The following is a 13752-nucleotide window of genomic DNA, read 5'->3' on the forward strand; positions in this document are numbered from 1 at the left end:
TTTACAGCCAGGTTTCTTGTGCTTTGATTCTCTTTGCTAACTGAAAAAAAAAGTACATCAGTGTCATGATTCTGATGTCTAGAACTCTGGCACATGCTGTGGTTAAAGGTACAGAGCACAAAGAGCAAGCCTCACACAGAATTTGACTTGCTTCAGGTCTAATATGTTGAGCATCAATTTTGTTTTCTTATATTCCTTAAAATTATGCTACATTTTAGAGTCTTTCATACTCATTCTTAGGCTTTCCTATTAGCATTCAATTTTTCTTGGACATTTTAAATGAATTATTTCTTATTATGAGTGTGTGTCTGTATGTGGGTCTATGTAAAGTGTTGGCTACCATATCTTCTGTTGTGACATACTGACTTTCTGTTTCCTTTTTGTCCTCCTTGGGCTTACTCGTGGTTCACTCTCCTATTCTCCACGTTCACGCTGTTCTATACCTCGAAGGAGTTCAGGAGATACTGTGAGTGCTTAACTTGTTGAAAAATGCTTTACATTTTCCTGCATGGTTAATAGACAAATGTGTCTAAAATCATGTGGAGTAACGAACAATTTTTTTTTTTGAGACAAAAGTCTTACTGTGTAGTACAAGCTTCTCTCATAATATAAATCCTCCTGCCTCACACTACCAAATAGGGAGTAGGGGTATGCACTGCCATAGCTGGAAGTTTGGGATCATTTTAACTAAGAATTTAGGAGGCATTTGTAAATTACCACCCATCTAGTATTGCTTATGCAATGTCTGATGTCAACTTTTTAAATATTCAACTGCTTTTTAATTCTTCTCCAGAATTTCATGACAACGTATTTAGGTATAATTTCAAACATTCTTCTTTTAACACTGTAATCATGTCCAATCTTGTTGTTTTTCCAGGAAGGGTCCGAGATTTGCCTTCCTCTGCCTCCCCACAAGTGCTGGGGCTAACTTGGCTCTGTACAATCTTAAAATAAAAACCTTCATTTATGTCGAGGAATTTTTCTGTTACCACTTCATTCCTTCACCTATTTTTCTTATCTTTGTGGAATTTTTACTAGTTGTACATTAAACCCCCCTGAATTGAATCTTCCTGTTTGTTAAAGTCCTCACATTTCACACTTGATTTCATAAGTCTCCATCCAGTAAGTGCAAGCATTATGGGTTTGCAGAAGATGAGGTCCAGCACAATTTCCCAGGCACTGTCAGAGCAAAGGAAACATTTGTATCTAAACTGCTCTTCACATTTGGCAACTGTATTCTTTTAAGATGTTTTTAGAATGTTACAATGTTCCAGTTACATTGTGTGCTTAAAAGGCCTTTGCAATGGCTTCAAAATATAAATATGATTTGCAACATCATGTTTGCGGTTTTAAACAACCTAACTGTAAGCAGAGGGGAGGCCAGGTCTCCTGCCAAATGAGTGCTGCCTGAGATCACCAACTGATTCCTGTCTTCCAGGGGTGTGTCCTATAACCTTGGGGCTAGGAGAGATTGCAGTCTCTGGTATCTCTTGGACTTTGCTCACATGACCAGATATGTATCTTTCAGCTAGCTTGTCCTTGTCATTAGCAAGCAGTTATTACTGGGTGTGGTGATGCACATCTTTAATCCCAGCACTTAGGAGGCAGAGTCAGGTGGATCTCTGAGTTTTAGGGCAGCCTGTTCTAAGTTCATAGTAAGAGCCTGTCTCCAAAGTGGGGGGCAATCACAAGGTCTGGAGGCTGTTAAAAGCAGTTGTTGCTTTCCCATAAGACCTGGGTTCAGTTCCCAGAACCCACAAGGCACATGGAGGCTTAGAGCCATCTATAACCCCAGTTCCAGTGGGTCATATGCATTCTTCTGACCTCCAAGGCCACTAGGCACATATGTAGGGTAGAGACAGATGCAGACAAAACACTCATACACATGAAATAAATTTACAAAAACCTTTTCTTTTGTTTTAGGTATTTTCTCCTTATTTATTATTAGTGTATGTTCCTACGTGTGTGTGTGTGTGTGTGTGTGTGTGTGTGTGTACAATACATGTATGCCTTGGGCTCTCTTGAAATGGAGTTACAGACAATTGTGAGTAGTCATATTGGTTCCAGGAACAGGAATTAAGCTCAAGAACAACAGCCAGTGAGTGCTCTTAATTGCCAAACCATTGATTGAACCCCCCTCCTTTTTTTTTTTTTTTTTTTTGGTGAGACAGGGTCCCTCACTATGTAGATCAAGCTGGGATCAAACACATAGCCTCTGCCTCCCAAGTGGTGAGACTAAAGATATGTGCCATTGGGGATGGGGCAGGTGAGGTGGCAGTACTAGAAAGACAGAGGCAGGCAGACCTCTGTGAGTTCCAGGCCAGCCTGGTCTACATAAAGAAGTTAGTCAGCCAGGGCCACATAGTGAGACACAGTTTTAGGAGGAGTATGAGAAGGAGGAGAAGGAGGAGGAAGAGAAGGAAAACAATAAAGAAAAAGAGAAGAATAATTGAAAACGACTAAGATTTCCTGTTTGCAGTGTCATGTAGGAAATGTAGAAGTCACCACTCCATCCTAATGACAAGCAAAACATCGAATAAGATGAAACCCAACACTCTTGATTCTGTCAAAAGGAGGTGATCAGAGGGAAACCATGGCCCCAGTCCTCAGGAGGTGCAGGAAGATGCAGAGAAGTGTAGCTTGTCTGAGCAACCCACAGGAAGAACTCTCTGGAACTTGTCAGAGCGGGGAAACCTGAGCAGTTAGTACGGGCATGCTGGAGGCCTAGCGTGGCTACGGAGCGAAGACTCCTACATCATCCAGTTGTGTTGGTGCCCACTTCGCGCCTCTTGTGCCACCAGCTCCCCCAGCTCCTTGAAGTGGATCGTGTAGTACACCACCACATGCTTTCTGGCGAGGGAGGGGAAATATGCCAGAGAATTTCATTAGACTGCCAAGGCCTGACTTTGAAAAACTATTTAACAAAGCCTACATTTCTGGATTTTCTTTCTCTTGGAGGCTAGGTTTCACTACATTGTCCGGACTGGACTTGAACTCACAAAGATGCAGCCCTTCCACCCTGCCCAGGGCTGGGATTAAAGACATCACCACCTTAGCAATTTCTGGAATTTTCTCAGACCCTAACCTAACCCTAACCTGAAGAAGAGGACTAACCAACTGCAGGACCACTCAATACAACCTTACCCAGCAGGGGAAATAACAGTGAACAACGCTGGTGACGTCCATAGTGTTAGAAATAATGTGGCATGGGTTGGGACCACAGGTGGCAGGTCCCCGGTCCCACTGGGACCTTGTGGGTCTCGTCCTGGGGTGGGTGGCAGACTGCATGTGGAAGAGTGACAGAGACCTGTAGATGTGACTCATATGGAAAGTTTTATTGAGGGGGGAGGTAAGAAAATACAGTAAAGAGATTCAGAGACAGAATGACAGAAGAGAGAGACAGGAAAAGCCCTGTCTGCCCCAGGGAAACAGCAGGAAAGAGAGCGGAAGTGGGTGGTGCCTTTCTTTTAAAGATCCAGGGTACATACACCTGCCATGGACAGGTGGGTGAGAGGCGGGACCCAGTTTGCCTGGATTACCACACATAGTACAAGGTACAGACTCTAGTCCTAGGAGTGCAGAATGCTGGGTTGCATCCCTGTTGCAGTGAGCTTGCTATATTCAGGTCTTTGGTTCTTTCTGAAATTGTCTCTGTCTGTGTTGGACTTTATCAAAGTCCTGCTGAGGGCAATTCTTTTTACCAAGAATATTGTGTGTTTGTCATTCAACAACAACAACAAAAATTACAGGGCATACAAAAAAAAATCGAAAAAGCAAGTATTTAAAACAGAATCATGTACAGTGCTGATGTTGGGGATTATCAAGATTGTCTCCCATTTGTATTAAATGATTGTGTGTGCGTGTGTATACACATGCACTAGAGTGACAACCTGTGTGAGACAGTTCTCCTTTTACCATGTGAGTCTCAGGGACAAAACCCTGGTGTTGCTTTTAACAGCAAATGCCTTTTACCAGCTGAACCATGTCACTGGCCCCCAGAATGTCTTTTTAATGATGATTAATATGCCAGTGGATAAGTGGAAATGCAGACAGATGTAAGAACACCAGGTGGGTAATGTCAACACTGAGGTAGACACTTTGAGAAAGAACCAAAGACTTGTCGAATAGCAAGCATGCTGCAACAGGAGCGATGGAAAATGCCTTCGATGGACTCAGTAGGAAGCTGGGCATAAGTAAAGGAAGAATCTCTGAGCTCAAAGAGATGGGAATGGAAAAGTCAGAAGCTGAAACGCAAACAGGAAAAGGGCTAGGGATGGCAAGGAAAACACTCCGTTGGAGAGCAGCACAACAGCTCCAAAGCTTGTACTGCAAAATGGAAATCCCAGAAAGAGAAATGTGATAATGCCTGAGACGTCTCAAATGAACATCCGGTACACAATTATGAATCCAGGCAGCTCAGGCCCATTAAGAGGGGTAACATCCCACCCCTACCCCCACCAGGCCCCCAGCCCCAGCTGTGGCTACAGTGAGTAACCCAATGGCCTTCTTAATTGACCCGTAGCATTACTCATAGTGAACAATTAACCCTGACCTTTTATTAAAAGAAGGGGTTGCCAGGGTCCCCCGAAGACGGTAGACTTTCTTCCGTTATCGTTTTACAGGGCCCATGGTACAAAGGCTACAAAGCCAGTCAGTGTGTCTACTCACGACACACGTAGTGTAACGAAAGTGTCCAGTGTGGTTCTTACTTTTCTCCTTGCCTCACCTCGTCTTCATTTGAAAGTGAGTTCTTGTAATAGAAAGCTATTTGTCGACAGCTGTGACTCTCCGGTGATTTACGACGCCTCTGACCTGCATTCTGTATAACACATGACTTCATCCATGGCAGTGAGTGGAGGTGACTTGTGCACCCTGACCTGGCACACACCTGGTGCCTTAAGTAACTTCATCGGTGCTCCTTGCTCGAAGATTGACATCCCCCTGGAGGGCTGTCTGCAGAGAGGCCTGCCTGTAAAGCACAAGTCTTCCCAGTTTATTGGGCTCTCGCTGAAGAATAAGACTTTTCTTCCATTTCCTTAACTTATTTTTTTGTTGTTGTTGTTTTGCTTTGTATCTCTGGCTGGCATTGAACTAGTACAAATCCTCCAGCCTCCGATTCTTAAGTGCTGGGATTAGAGGTCAGCTCATGCCCACTTTCTTTTTCTGTCCTTCCTTTCTTCCTTCCTTCCTTCCTTCCTTCCTTCCTTCCTTCCTTCCTTCCTTTCTTTCTTTTTTGAAATATATTTTCTTATTTTACATATCAGTCCCAGTTCCCTCTCCCTCTCATCCTCCCATGCCTCCCCCCACTCCCCCACCCAACCCATCTCCCATCCACTCCTCAGGGAGGGTGAGGCCTTACATGAGAGATCATCAAAGTCTGCCAAATCATTTGGGGTAGGGCCTAGGCCCTCCCTGGTGTCTCTAGGCTAAGGGAGTATCTCTCCACGGGGAATGGGCTCCTGTACTACAGATACATCCTGATTCCATTGCCATAGGCCTCCTAACTGAGACCCATATTCAGGGGTCTGGGTGGGTCCTATGCTGGTTTCCCAGCTATCAGTCTGGGGTTTATGAGTTCCCCCTTGTTCAGGCAGCTGTTTCTGTGGGTTTCTCCAGCCTGGTCTTGACCTCTTTGCTTATCACTTTTTTTTTCTCTCTGCAACTGGATTCCAGGACTTTGGCTCAGTGTTTTAATTATGTGTGTCTGTTTCTGCTTCCATCAGCTACTGGATGAAGACTCTAGGATGGCATATAAGGTAGACATTAATCTCATTATAGGAAAAGGGCATTTAAGGTAACCTCTCCACTGTTGAGCACCACTTCTTAAGATGGTCTCAACACTTGATCTTAGCCAAAGGTCAAGAAGCCACAGGAACGTTTAGCCTTTGCCTGTATCTTTGTTATTTGCATTTAGGAGAATCTATGTGTGTGCCTATCAGTTTTCATGTAGTTCATGAATGCTCCATTTGGTCACAATTACTATTCTTCAAGACAGTTTTCCCCTCCTGAGAATGTCTTGGTGCTATTCAGGTTGCCCTGGGATGAAGTTGGTTGGAAGTGTCGAGCATCCTCTCTGTTTTTCTGCCCTGCTGCACTCTTCCCTGTAGCATGGTTGTAGATAACAACTCTTACATTGCTTTCTACAACACAAAAGTTACAGGTGACTTGACCTTCTCTAACAAAGGATAATCAATGGCCACACATTCTTTGTCTCTTTAGGGTTTGATACCCATCTTGGGAGATTTGGCAAATAAAATTGATTTTGAACATTTAAAAAGGATTATTGGGGAATATATGGGTATAGAGGTCAGAGGACAGCTCCTTGTAACTTGCCCTCTCCTTCCATTGTTTCGTGAGTTCCAGGGAGCAGACTCAGATTGTGAGCCTGGACAGGAGGCACTTTGTCACCTGAGCCCCATCATCTTATGTGCCCAAATTTGAGCATGTAAGAAGAATTTCTGCATGCTGGAGACATGGATCTGCAGTTAAGAACCCTTGCTGCTCTTACAGAGGACCTGATTTGATTCCCAGAACCCATATGGTGACTCAAAACCACCTGTTTCCGGGGATCTGACACCTTCTTCTGACCTCCACAGGCACCAGGAACACAGGTGGAACACATACATGCATGCAGTCAAAACACCCACACACATAAAATAAGCCATTCTCTTTCAAAAAGTTCACAGTGCGGTTCTGTGTGGCCATGTCCTGTGATCTTCATCATGCTCCATTTTTGTTTTTGTGTTCTAATTTGTGCTGTTGTTTCTTAAATGTCTATAGAATTGTGTCTAAGTAGTAATAGTTATACTCCCTTTGTTTAACACTGGAATAATTGCTTTCATTAAAATAGGCCATGTTTGTTATTTAAGCATTTAAATTTCTCATGTGATTATCCAACCCTAAGTATAACATGAGCTTGAGTTCTTGGCTTTTGGTTTTGTTTTATTTTTTCTTTGTTTTTCAGAAGGGTCTCACTATGTATCCCAGACTGTCCTAAAATTTGTAAATACATGTTGAGATTAGAGTTATGGACCAGTATGCCAGGCTGAATTTATACCTCTGCATGCCACTTGCCATCTTTACTAAGGGGGAAATACATTTAAATTCACTTAACTTGGCCACAACTTGAAAATTTAGCGCACGCTTCCATTTTCATTGAAGCTTGATAATATAATCTTATGTATAGTTTTGAGAGTATTTTTTAAAGCTTGTTATATTTGTGTAAAAGGTCCCTCCTCCTCATCTTGCTCTGTAGCTGTCACTACAGGGAAAAGTGACATTTGCCCCCAGCAAATGTTAGATTCAAAGAGACTTAACAACAGTCGGTCTATTTTTTATCCCTTAAGATCCTTGCGAGGAAGCAGAGCCCGTGGGCTGCAGGTGCATGAGAGTGGCTGTGTCCCTGCTCATTGAAGTGCTTCCAAGGGGGCTGGAGGTTCTGCTGCCTCAGCCACTGTGTCTCCCTCCCTGCCACTTCTGAGCCTCCCTGCTGCCCTCAACTAAAATAACGCATGGCTTACTGGTGGGCTGTAGATGGCCACCACGACCTCCTCCATCCTTTGACCCATGCTTTGGCATGCCAGATGTTAAACATTTTGTTTACCACTGGTGTCTGGCAAGAGGGATCATTTATTTGTTTTAAGCTCATGAGTGCTTTTACCCCTTTTCTTTTGTCGTTTGAGACAAAATCTTGCCATGTAGCCCACCCACGCTGTCCTGAAAGCCCTGACCCTTCAGTGCCTTTTATAAAATCTGTGTTAGTGTGGTGGCATACCCCTTTAATCCCAGCATTCTGGATAGAGACACAGATGTTGAGTTTGAAGCAGCCTGGTGTATATAGTAAGTTTCAGGCCATGCAGAGCTACATAGTGAGACCCTGTCTAAATAATAATAATGATAGTAATAATAGGGATATATTGTGATCAGAGTTTTCCTTTTCTTGTTTGTTTGTTTTTTGTTTTTTGTTTTTTTTGTTGTTATTTGGGAGCTGTACCGTACATCAGTGCACACAAATGTATGTATATACACATATACACACAAAGAATTAATCTTCAAATTCCACCTCCTGCTCCCTCCTAAGTTGTGGGATGACAGTTGTGAACCACTGTGGCAGGATTGTGATAGAATTATTTTTATTTCATCTTAAATGAAATTCCTAGTTTGTAAAATGCATAATTTGCTTTAACAACATAGATATAAGAGCTGTCTTGTTTGATCTAATGTCTTTATGAATCTTCCATTTGCTTTTCTATTGGAAGTGAGGTTTGATGAAATCTACCTGGGTGTGGTGTTACATAACTGTGAATTGATTGCTAGGGATGCTGAAAGAGGATTGGGAGTTTGAAGCCAGGATGGGTGACAGTCTTTGAGGACAGCCTGGAATACAGAGCCAGACCCTGTCTTGAAACAAACAAAAAGGAACTGATTAAAAAAAAAAAAAACTGCTTGTTGTTTAAAATTCAAAATACTGTTTCTTGAAGTGATACTATTTAAGATAATGTTTTAAAAGGTCTTTGTTTTTAATTATGTGTAGCACAGTGGTGTGTGGTATGTGAATACAGGTGCTGTAGGAGCCCGAAGGCTTTGGATTTGCTAGAGGTGGAGTTATAGTTGGTTGGGAGCTGCCCAACCTATGTGCTAGGAACTAAATAAGCATTTTGTGCAAGAGCAGCATGTGATCTTAATTGCCAAGCAGCCTCTCCAGGCGTATGATGCTATTTTAAAGAGAACAGCAACAGATCAAAGCTCACCAGCTTTCCAGTATCGTAGTAGGGTGGGAAATCGCACTTCGTGTGTGATTCTGCATCTCACCAGTCCTTAGTTAATATAGTTGACGCTTGAAGTTGGGAATGACGCTGCTACTGTAATGACTTTAAGTCTTCCCTCGTGTGAGCATAAGCTTCAGTGGCTTCACTCAGAGGCAAGACTACGAGTTGTTTATGACACAATTAGTAGTTTAACATTTAGCCTTTTCATCTGTCTTGAAGAAATTGGAAGGTGCGGTTATTATAAACCTCATACTTTCATCAAAATATTGGAAAAGTAAACTAGCTTTAATATCTAGAGTCGTGTTACCAATTTGAAGCAGCTTTATAAACCACATATGGTCTGCTTATTGATCCTTAATGTGTAGCCACTAGAATTGGTGCAATTCAGTCTGGTTGAACCTTAGAAATAGACTTCTTCCAGAATCCACCACAGCACTGTATGATATGAAATTGCCAAATCTAAACTAATAGAGCTTCTGCTATGAAATGTTTTTGGTGACTATGGCTACACATTTCAGCTTAGGGAATATTCTTTGTAAAACATGTATTAATAGAGGCTAGAGGTATAACTCTGCTAGCTGAATGCTTGCCTAACATTAAAAAAAAAAGCCCTGGATTTGGTGTTTTTGTGCTACATAAGCTAGGCATGGTAGGAAATACTTGTGATCCCAGCACTCAAGAAGTAGGGACAGGAGGATCCAGAGTTTAAGGTCAGCCTTGGCTGTGTAGCAAGTTCAAGTCCAGCTGGAGAGACATGAGACTGTCTCAACAATCATTTTGTGTGTGTGTGTGTGTGTGACATGTAATTGGGAATAAATTGAGATAGTTCCATCAGTAAAATGTACCTCATATTCCTACATATTACCTGCTCCTGATTCAACTTTGAGATATGGTCTCATTAGATAACACTGTTTACCTATAACATGCCATGTAGTTCAGTCTGGATTTGAACTTGTGGCTATCCTCTTGCCTCTGTCTCTTGAGTGCTGGGATTACAATACCATCACACCTGGCTGTTTATTTGGTATATGTATTTGTCATACCAGGACCAAATTGGACAACATTTAAACCAGTGGTTCTCAACTTGTGGGTCACTACCTCTTTGAGGGTCAAATGATGCTTTCACAGAGGTCACCTAAGACCATCTGAAAACACAGATATTTCCATTACGATTCATAACAGCCGCAAAATTACAGTTATGAAGTAACAACGAAAATAATGTTATGGTTGGGGTTACCACAACATGAGGAACTGTATTAAAGGGTCGCAGCATTAGGAAGGTTAAGGACCACTGCTCTAATCCATAAACTCATAATGCCTTAGAGCTGGGCTAGAGCAGTGATAGTACAAGGAAACAATAGATGGACGTCTTTAGTACTCGGTTTCCTTAAAAGTTCAGCTGAATATCATAAAGTTATAAAGGGGCAGGGTAAGAATTAGAAGGTGATGGGCTTTCCTATAGTATCCCTTCTGGACCTTTTCTCCTTAGTTTGCTTCTGAGGTTAGAGATTATGAGCTGTCCTGAGCTTCAGCTCATAATTTGTTTCTTACCTGGTGGGGTGTCGCATGCTTTTAATCCCAGTGCTTGGAAGACAGAGGCAGGCAGATCTCTGTGAGTTCGAGGCCAGTCTGATCTACCTAGACTGGGATATGGAATGAGACAATGCTTTAAAAAAAAAAAAAAGAAAGAAAGAAAGAAAGAAAGAAAGAAAGGAAGGAAGGAAGGGAGGGAGGGAGGGAGGGAAGGAGGGAGAAAGGGAAGGGAGGGAGGGAAAAGTAGGGAAGTAACGGAAGGAGGGGAGAGGAGGAGGGGAGAGGAGGAAGGAAGGGAGGGAGGGAGGGGAGGAAGGGAGGGAGGGAGGGGAGGAAGGGAGGGAGGATTTCAAAAGAAAGATCCTACACACAGTATATATATAGTTTGTGGTTTGAGTGACTGGCTTTTAGAGGTTTCTTTTTCTTTTGTTAAACAGGACTGCTGTGGGTGGGTGTGTGGCTTGGTGGATGAAATGCTTACTGCACAAGAGTGAGGACTCCAAAATCCACATGAAAGCATGCCTGGAAACTGCCTGGAATCCCAGCATCAGAGACAGATCCCCAGGGCAAGCTGGCCAGCTAGACTAGCTAGAATTGAAGAGCTCCTGGTTCAGTGAGAGACCCTGCCTCACTAAATGGAGAGCAATGGAGGTTGATGTTCGCAGCCCCCCCCACTCCCCCCCCACACACATGCACACTTGCTGGAGCATGTGCACATACACATGCATACCTCCCATACATAGAAAAAAGAAAAGAAAGGAAGGAAGAAAAAAAGAAAGAAAGAAAGAAAGAAAGAAAGAAAGAAAGAAAAGAAAGAAAGAAAGAAAAGAAAAGAAGGAAAGGGAGGAAAGGAAATTAACTTCTAGGATTTGAAATAGGGGCTTGTTGGTGTTTATCAAAATGAGACTCTGAAGCCTGGCGGGTCGAGTACAGGCTCTGGGGCCTGCCACCTACAGACAGCAGACACTATGTTGAACACCAAATAAATCCAAATGCCTTTAGTAGATTATAGCTTTTTTACTTATTCTTTTTATTTTAAGTTTTACCCTCTAGGAAATCTATTTTAAAACCCTGAATAACTAATAAGGATAAAATTAGAGTAGATTTTGATTTAAGGGGAAAATACTTCTAGGAACTATGTAATTTCAGAGATTACACTTTTACAAAGCCTGTGTCATTCGTCTGCATTTGTCAGTAGTAGAGTTTTTTTGCTAAGAGATTTTTTTTTCCCTTTGGGTGCAGGAAACTGGAGCCTTTTGACAGTTTGTCATCTGGACTCCCAGCCAACCAGATAACTAAGCTGTAGCAACACTCAGTGCTCCAGGACTCCTGAGCCTATTCCAGGCCTTGGAGGAAAGTGTCTCTGAGCACACGCATGCCTATCCGAGAGTGGAGGGTACCACTGTCCCATCCATCACAGGAGGCTTACAGAAGAAATCCTGATACTGCTTTATTGTTTTACATTTTAAACAGAAAACAGAAAGGCAGTAACCCCTTTGCCTTCTTTAGTATTCTGTCTATAAGTGGCTGAACTCAGCTAAAGGGACCTCAAGTGTGTGAGTCAGGCAATGCCCCAAACCCTCTTGTAATTTCCTCAAGGAGAGGCGGAGGGGGAATGGAAGTACAGTGAGGAGGACAGGAGAGTTTCTAGATTCCATCTTTATTTTGAAATTCCTAGGTTTCCTCAAGTGTACTAAGGTGAAGGGTCTGTGTTTCACCTCAGCTTTCCTTTCGGGAATGGTTTGTCTATATGGTTGATCTCATCACTGATACAGTCACTCACCCCCAAAGAATGTCTCTGAATCTCGTGTTTCTTTACTTTTGGTATCTCCCCAGATGGTCATTTCCTCTGCCACTGTCTTTCAGACTCAGTACTTCATGCATAGCTAAAGAGCTAAATATCTTCCCTGTGGTTATTTATAGCTCGCTAATCTTCTACCACTTACCACTCATGAGGACAAATATAAGTAAAAGGACGTACAATAGTAAGCGCTGGGAAGGCTGTAGCAAAGTGGGAACCCCAAGACTTGCTTTTGAGAAGCCAAAAGGTGGCAGCCCTGTTGCAAGAAAGCTTAGCACTTCCTGATCAAACAACAACAAAATGATTGACGGTTCTTGTTCAAAGCAATGACACTGTCAAATGACCCAAGATGCCTCCGAGTTCCTAAGAGCCCAGTGGCCTCACTAAAAGCCCTGGAACATGGCTTCAGCAGCTGTACTGGGGGCACTGTGTTGGGATGCCCCACGGTCATCTCCAGTGTTCAGGATAATGGCACAGTAGGGTTTTGCTGAAGCTCTTGGGTTCTGTTTTGAATGTTTTTCATTCTTCCAGTGCTCCTTCAGGGTAACCCTCATCCCCAGCCTGCTCCATACTGTCTTGCTCCTCCTCTTCCTTACTCTCCATTTTCCTCCCACTTAAATATACCCTCCTCTTAGGACTCTAAATTTTCTGTGTTCTGTAGCACTTTAGACTTTACTGTGTCTTTGACTGGTGGATTGGGTTATGATTTCAAAGTATTTTTCGTCTTGGGTAATCCTTTTAAAAATGCATATTAGAGGAAATGGAAGTTCTGGAACACAGGGCCTGCCTTCCCCTTCCCATAGCACCCAACACACTTTTTTCACACGGTGTAGGCAGAATTAACGCCATGAGTCAAGTTAGGGTTCATCTCAATAAATGCCAGCGCTTTAACAGATGATCCCCAATGCCCGCTTCCAAAGAATCATGTGGGGACAGAGCTCTTCCAGTCCAACAGGTCAGACTCTCAGGTGGAGGGCTTTGCCTTACACTTAGATGCTGCTTTTATAGCCCCCTGGGCTGAGGGGCACTAAGCCTGACAGCGGAAGTATTATAAGTCAGTGGTTAGGGAACCGGGCTGACCGATGCAAGGATTTAGAAGCAGAATGCTTGTTCAGAGCTCTACGCAGGTGGAGATATTTGAAAGTTTCACTGCTTTGATAAAAATCTGTTAATCCTATCCAGTACTTTAGTAGTCAGCAATGTAATTAAGACAACAGCTCTAGGCCTCTGATAGCTTTTTAAAAAGTACATCACATCTTAGAACTAGGCATAGACACCCCGATCCTAATGGCACACTAAGAACAAATGAACTTTGTCTTCTCCAGGCTGGTAAACATTCAGCAGCTTACCCTCCCAAGACTCTCCATGTCCCTTGTCCTGTTCCGCTGCGGTGCTTGGATGCAGGAGATGGGCTCACACACGGTCAACAGGACATGATCCAGGAGGAGCAGTGAGGGATAGGTCTGCTGGTAAGGCATGGGGCACGGTAGATGCTTGACTTGACTTGACTCTAAAGTTGTATGACTTTTATGCCTATCTGTATTTTTCTGGATTGTTGTTATTTTTATCAGATTTTTTTTTAATATCTGAGTTTTACTAAAAGATAGGCTTCAAATATAACCAAGCATGGAGAAGTGTTATTGATTGCCA

General features: G+C 42.9%; 1 protein-coding gene across 2 annotated transcripts in view; it reads left to right on the forward strand.

Annotated features, from left to right (window-relative positions):
- Positions 1 to 13752, forward strand: part of Tet2 (tet methylcytosine dioxygenase 2) — a 76541-nt gene that overhangs the window by 13732 nt on the left and 49057 nt on the right. The window contains exon 2 of one of the 2 annotated variants that reach the window (XM_051185463.1): positions 13428 to 13571. The exons of the other annotated variant lie outside the window; for it this stretch is intronic. The gene's annotated coding sequence lies outside the window, so the exon portion shown is untranslated. The remainder of the gene's footprint in view (positions 1 to 13427; positions 13572 to 13752) is intronic. 2 annotated transcript variants of the gene reach the window in all.

The sequence above is a fragment of the Phodopus roborovskii genome, unplaced genomic scaffold, assembly GCF_943737965.1.
Source record: "Phodopus roborovskii unplaced genomic scaffold, PHOROB, whole genome shotgun sequence".
In the NCBI taxonomy this organism is placed as follows: domain Eukaryota; kingdom Metazoa; phylum Chordata; class Mammalia; order Rodentia; family Cricetidae; genus Phodopus; species Phodopus roborovskii.